This window comes from Octopus bimaculoides, chromosome 10 (genome assembly GCF_001194135.2).
Source record: "Octopus bimaculoides isolate UCB-OBI-ISO-001 chromosome 10, ASM119413v2, whole genome shotgun sequence".
In the NCBI taxonomy this organism is placed as follows: domain Eukaryota; kingdom Metazoa; phylum Mollusca; class Cephalopoda; order Octopoda; family Octopodidae; genus Octopus; species Octopus bimaculoides.
In genome coordinates this window covers 1151051-1156818 of record NC_068990.1, presented here as the reverse complement: position 1 = coordinate 1156818, position 5768 = coordinate 1151051, and the positions used below count along the sequence as shown (strand labels likewise).

The 5768-nt window shown below is 34.5% G+C and overlaps 1 protein-coding gene across 1 annotated transcript in view; it reads right to left on the bottom strand.

Annotated features, from left to right (window-relative positions):
* LOC128248904 (cilia- and flagella-associated protein 65-like) overlaps window positions 1-5768 on the bottom strand; it is a 217453-nt gene that overhangs the window by 173614 nt on the left and 38071 nt on the right. The window lies entirely within an intron of this gene.

Below are 5768 nucleotides of genomic sequence, written 5' to 3'. Positions count from 1 at the left end.
TATATATATATATATATATATATATATATATTATAATCAGGGTAGGAAATAGTACACAGTATTGCTAGAAATTTAAGTCAAATCTGGTCGAAACCATAGTTTTCACTAATACACACTGGTGAATTCAAAGAAAACGAGTAAATATACAAGCCAACTAACCATAGTAATTAAAAATCGTAAATGAATCTACATTCATACTTGTATCACGTAATTTGCCTAGTCCTCTAAGTAGTAACACTCGTTGATGCACCTATAATCAGTGTAAGTGTTTTTATTAGAACAGTGACCTTCCCAAAATGCCACAAAATGATTCGAAAATCTTGTAAAACAGTTACAAAAGCCTTGAGTTAACCCTGAATCATCAGAGTTATAGATAGAAAGATTTTTTCTTTGTTTTTTTTATAGATTATATAATATCTCCTTTACTTGTTTCACTACCTTGAATTTTTAGCTGAATAAAATGATCCCAATACTTATATATATGTGTATATATATATTTCTTTAAGCCTGGTACTTATTCTATCAGTCTCTTTGCTGAACTGCTAAGTTACAGGTATGTAAACACACCAACATTGGTTATCAAGCACTGGTGGGGGGAAAAACACAGACACAATAGCACACACACATACATAATGGGCTTCTTTCAGTTTCTATCTACCAAATCCACTCACAAGGCTTTGGTCACCCCTGAGATTATAGTAAAAGACATTTGACAAAGGTGCCACACAGTAGGACTGAACCTGGAACCATGTAGTTGGGAAGTGAACTTCTTACCACACAACCATGTCTATACAATATTTAACCTTTCTGTCTTAACTTTAATAATTTCAGAGAAATTTGTCAGCTATTTCTAGCAAATTCAACAACTGTGTAGCAACTGCTTCATTTGCTTGTCTAATTTATTTATTTAAACTAAATGTGGATTTCAGACACAAAGGACATATAAAAGAGAATTATTAGTGAGTAACCAATTAATTTACAGTAGTGTTAAATCCATAAATGTTGTCTGCATTCAGTCGTAATTTAGTCCTCAACTGTTTCATTTAATTGAACTCTAATTATTCAGCTTAATTAACCTTTTCACTGTAACAGTTTCAATTAAATCAACTGGCTTACTTGCTTTGTTTCAAGTAGCTTAGTCACTATTATACAAATAGTTTAGTCACTATGGCGCAAGTGGCTTCATTGCTGTTGTACTGGGGAACCAATTGAAAGGTTACTGTTTCATAATACAGTGAAACAATTGGGGGTTTTATTTATGAATCCATAAAGAGGACCCATTGTCCTTCATGGCTTGATCTGCTTGTATGTTAGAAGGCATTACAGTGTAATATCAGTACTTGCTGCAAATGACAGCAGCTACTGTAGCAAAATTTAGCAATAATTCTTTAATATATACAGATATATATATATATATACATGTATGAATACACACACATTTATATATTTGCGTGCATGTGTCTGAATACATCATCATTTAATGTGTGTTGTCCATGCTGGCATCAGCTGGGTGGTTTAAGCAAAGCTGGAAGGCTGCACCAGATGCCAGTCTGATTTGGCAAGGTTTTTATGGCTGGATGCCCTTCCTAATGCCAACATATACATGTGTGTGTGTGTGTGTGTGTGTGTGTGTGTGTGTGTGTGTGTGTGTGTGTGTGTTTGCTCATGTCTCTATTCATGTCTATTTTTACATCGTTGCTGCTTTCAAAAGAAAAGTGTCAGTGTTTATATTTCATACCTCAATGATTCAACAGACAGAGATATATAAACAAGAAATAGGGTCAATATGATTGATATGAAAAAAACAAAAACTCCAGTGGGGTCACAGTCTCATTACTGAAACAGTTAAATATTAATCAAACAAAAATAATGCTTGTTATTTCAAAATTCCAGAAACGTTGACACAGCTAAGAATAGTGATTTTACAGGATTATCTACAACAAGAACAAGTGTTTTAAAACCAATTCTCTACTAAGGCCTTCCAGTCTCCATCACTGCCTCCCCTATTTTACTGTTTCATCTACAATGCCTCTCGCAGCTCCCTTTCCCTTATTTCTTTCATCTTCAGCCATACATTTCTCAGTCATTTTCTTCCACTACTTTTTTCTACATTCATTTCCATCAATCCTCTCACCTACTTACAGCCATTTTTTTTTTCTCTAGCACAGGACCCAACTATATCATCCCATTTCTCTTCACAACATTCAGCACTAGTTAGTTCTCTTTCCAACAACTTCTGAAATTCATTGTTTGTCTTTTCCTAACTCAATGATACTTCACTCATCCACTAAAGTGTTCTTATTTTACAAGATCAACTGAAAGACAAAATGAAACTTAAGATGTATCACATGAATACACAGATGATTATGTCACCATCTGTTCTGACAAATAGCAACCATCAAAATTTTTTTTTAAGTAAAAGAAAAATGAATTTACTATTTAAAAAAATATAATTTGATACAGTTAAGAATGGTGTTTTTACAAGATTAACTGAAAGACAAAATACAAAAAAAAATTCATGATTTAACACATGAATTGATAGATTGTAATATCACCATTTATTTTGGCAAATAGAAATCATTTAAAGTCTTTAAATGAAAAAGTGGAATTCACTAAAATTAGCTGGGGTTTTTTTTTTAAATACCATTTGAACAAAACATATCAGAGTTTTAGATGGAAATCATAGTAATTATGTTGTTTTCTGCACAGAAACACTCAATAGTAACCAAAGATATAAAAGAATATGCACTGCTGGACAACTTGCTAAGTATGTTGGTCTAGCTTAATAATTGATAGACAATGGATTAACAAAGATGTCTTGTGTCATTTGTTATGAGTTTAAATCCTGCTAACATCAATTTTTCCTTCCATCTTTCTATAGTCATTAAAATAAATTACTTGTCAAGTTCAGTGGTTGATTTATTCAACACCCTTTCCAAAAATTTCAGGCCTTGTACAAAAAGTAAAGAGCAATTAGGTAAATGAACTATTAGAATTATCAGGGTACCAGACAAAATGACTATGGTCTTTTCTTCTGACTAGATACAACCTGAGTTCAAGCCACACTGGAAACAACTTTGCCTTTTATCCTTCTGAGGTCAGCAAAATAAAGTACCGGTCAAGAACTGGGATCAATATCAACCATCATCTTCCTCTCAAAATCACTGATTCTGTATCGATATTAGAAACACTCATTATTATTATTACTAAGGCAGTTAGTTGGCAGAATTGTTAGCATACTGGATGGCATGCTTAGCAGTATTTTACCCATCACTACGTTCTGGGTTCAAATTCTGAGAGGTCGATTTTGCCTTTCATCCTTTTGGGGTTGATAAATTAAGTACCGGTCAAGTACTGGGTTCGATGTGATCGACTATCCTCTTCCCAAGAAATTCCAGGCCTTGTGCCTGTAATAAAAAAGATTATTAGTTTGACTTAGCTTTTCATCCTTTCAAAGGTAATAAAATAAGTACCAGTCAAGTACTGGAGTCGATGTAATCAACTTACCCACACACTTGAAAACTGCTAACCTTCTATAAAAATTTGAAATTATTATTATTATTATTATTATTATTATTATTATTGTTGTGGTTGTTGTTATTATTACCTTCGCCTTCGCTAAGGTGGAGGTATTGTTTTCAGTCGTGTTCGTTTGTTTGTCCATGGACATGATATCTCAAGAACTGCTGGATAGATCCAGATGAAATTTTCAGGGATGTTTGGCTTCGTGATTGGCACAAACTGATTAGATTTTGGGATCAATCCAGTACCGGACAAGGATTCTGGATTATATTTCTTGCTTTTTTACTTCATTTTTGAGAGCAGTTGGGTTCATTTTTAATGTCTTGTTCATGAGAGCAGTCAAGTTTATTTCAGATATTCTCATTTTAAAAATCATCTCCGGCTAATCGTTGAGAGGACATTGGTGTTGCGTTGGCAGAGATTTGCACTCTCTGAGTGCTCTTGTTATTATTATTATTATTATTATTATTATTATTATTATTATTATTATTACCGACACCTTAGCGAAGGTGGAGGTATTGTTTTCAATTGTGTTTATTTGTTTGTTTGTTTGTTTGTTTGTTTGTTTGTCTGTGGACAAGATATCTCAGAACTACTGGATGGATTAGAATGAAACTTTCAGGGATGTTTGGCCTCGTGACTGGCACGAACTGATTAGATATTGGGATCGATCCAGTACCGGACAAGGATTCTGGATTATTTTTCCTGTTTTTTTACTTAATTTTTGAGAGCAATCTGAGTACTTTTGTTGTTGTTGTTGTTGTTATTATTCTTGTTCAGCATTTGGTAGTTTCAGGCAAATTAACTCTGCCACCTACATTGAGGTCCTGGAAACAATTGTTAAGCCCTGGATAGACAGTGTATGCAATGGAAGGTCATATGTGTTTCAGTAAGACTCTGTACTATCACATATGGCTCTAGTAACACAGGAATAGATGGCATTCACATGATCACATAACCCCTAACATTTGGCCTCCTAATTCCCAAGATCTCAATCCATTGGACTATTTACATGTGGAGCATTGTTGAGAGAGAGGCAAATGAACATGCCCACACACCAAGGTTTCTTTGAAAGCTGCCATAGTGCGAGTAATGTCCAAAATGAACCAAGACCACTTGATTCGAGCATGTAGATGATTTAGATCACACATAGAAGCAGTTGTTGAAGCTGAAGGTGGCTCTCTTGAATAACATTATAGAGACGAAGGTTCATTTTTATCCTCATAGGATTTTGTGATAAATAAAGTTATTATCTGTTATTATATAGCTGGGGTTTTTTTTTTTAATATAAACATAAATTTGTCCTCAAATATCTTTTGTACCCTGTATATTCAGATTTGGCAAGGACTGGACAGCCAGAGATGATGTGGTTAACTATCTCATTGTGCTGGTTGCACATTCTGCATTTCGTGTTGGTGTCTGTTTTCATTATTTTGCTTTTATAGTTGTTCAAAATCAGACACTGATCTTGTACAATGAGAATCAGTCCTTCCATTTCAGCTTTTAGTCCAGAGTTTTTGAGCCCTTGCTGGTTTTTACTGGGGCTCAGTTCTTCTCTATCAAGCTTTGTAGGGAATTGGCCATGGAGTGATTTTTCTCTCCATTTCTTCTTCAATACGTTTTGTAAATTTGTTGTCATGTTGTTTTTGTCTCTTTGACCATTTCTGTTATGTTGTCATCTGAGGTCAGTGTAGCAGTTTGTTTCTGTTTTGTATTTTGTCACGTCCGTGTGTATAGAGAAAAGCATTTTCTTTTTCTCATGTTGCTTTATTATTGTTACGAACGCCCGCACGCGAAGCACCTCCTTAACACCGAAGGGGGGACCCGCGCACGCGCGAATGTTCAACACTCAGTGAGCTAGCAAATTCGTCTGTCGGTCACCTGACCGCGATAATAAAGCCCCGGCTGGAGCACGTAACGAAGAACAACACAGGCAAATAGGACAGGGAGGAAGAAACAACACAAAGACCATGCGTTGGGTAACCTTTTCTTTTTACATACATAACATCACAGAATATATTTAAAACATTAGAATAGAGCATTACATAATAACAATTCCAATACATGGCATGACAGTTCAATAACGTTGACAAAGTTTCCAAACAATTACAAGCTTTTCAATCATTTTTACATCGCAAAGTTCATGTCTCAAGTTTCATTTGACAACAAAGTTCTTCTGCTTCTTTCTTTTGTATTTCTTTTCTTTTCCTTTCTTTTAGAAGCATTTAACAACACAGTTAACAACT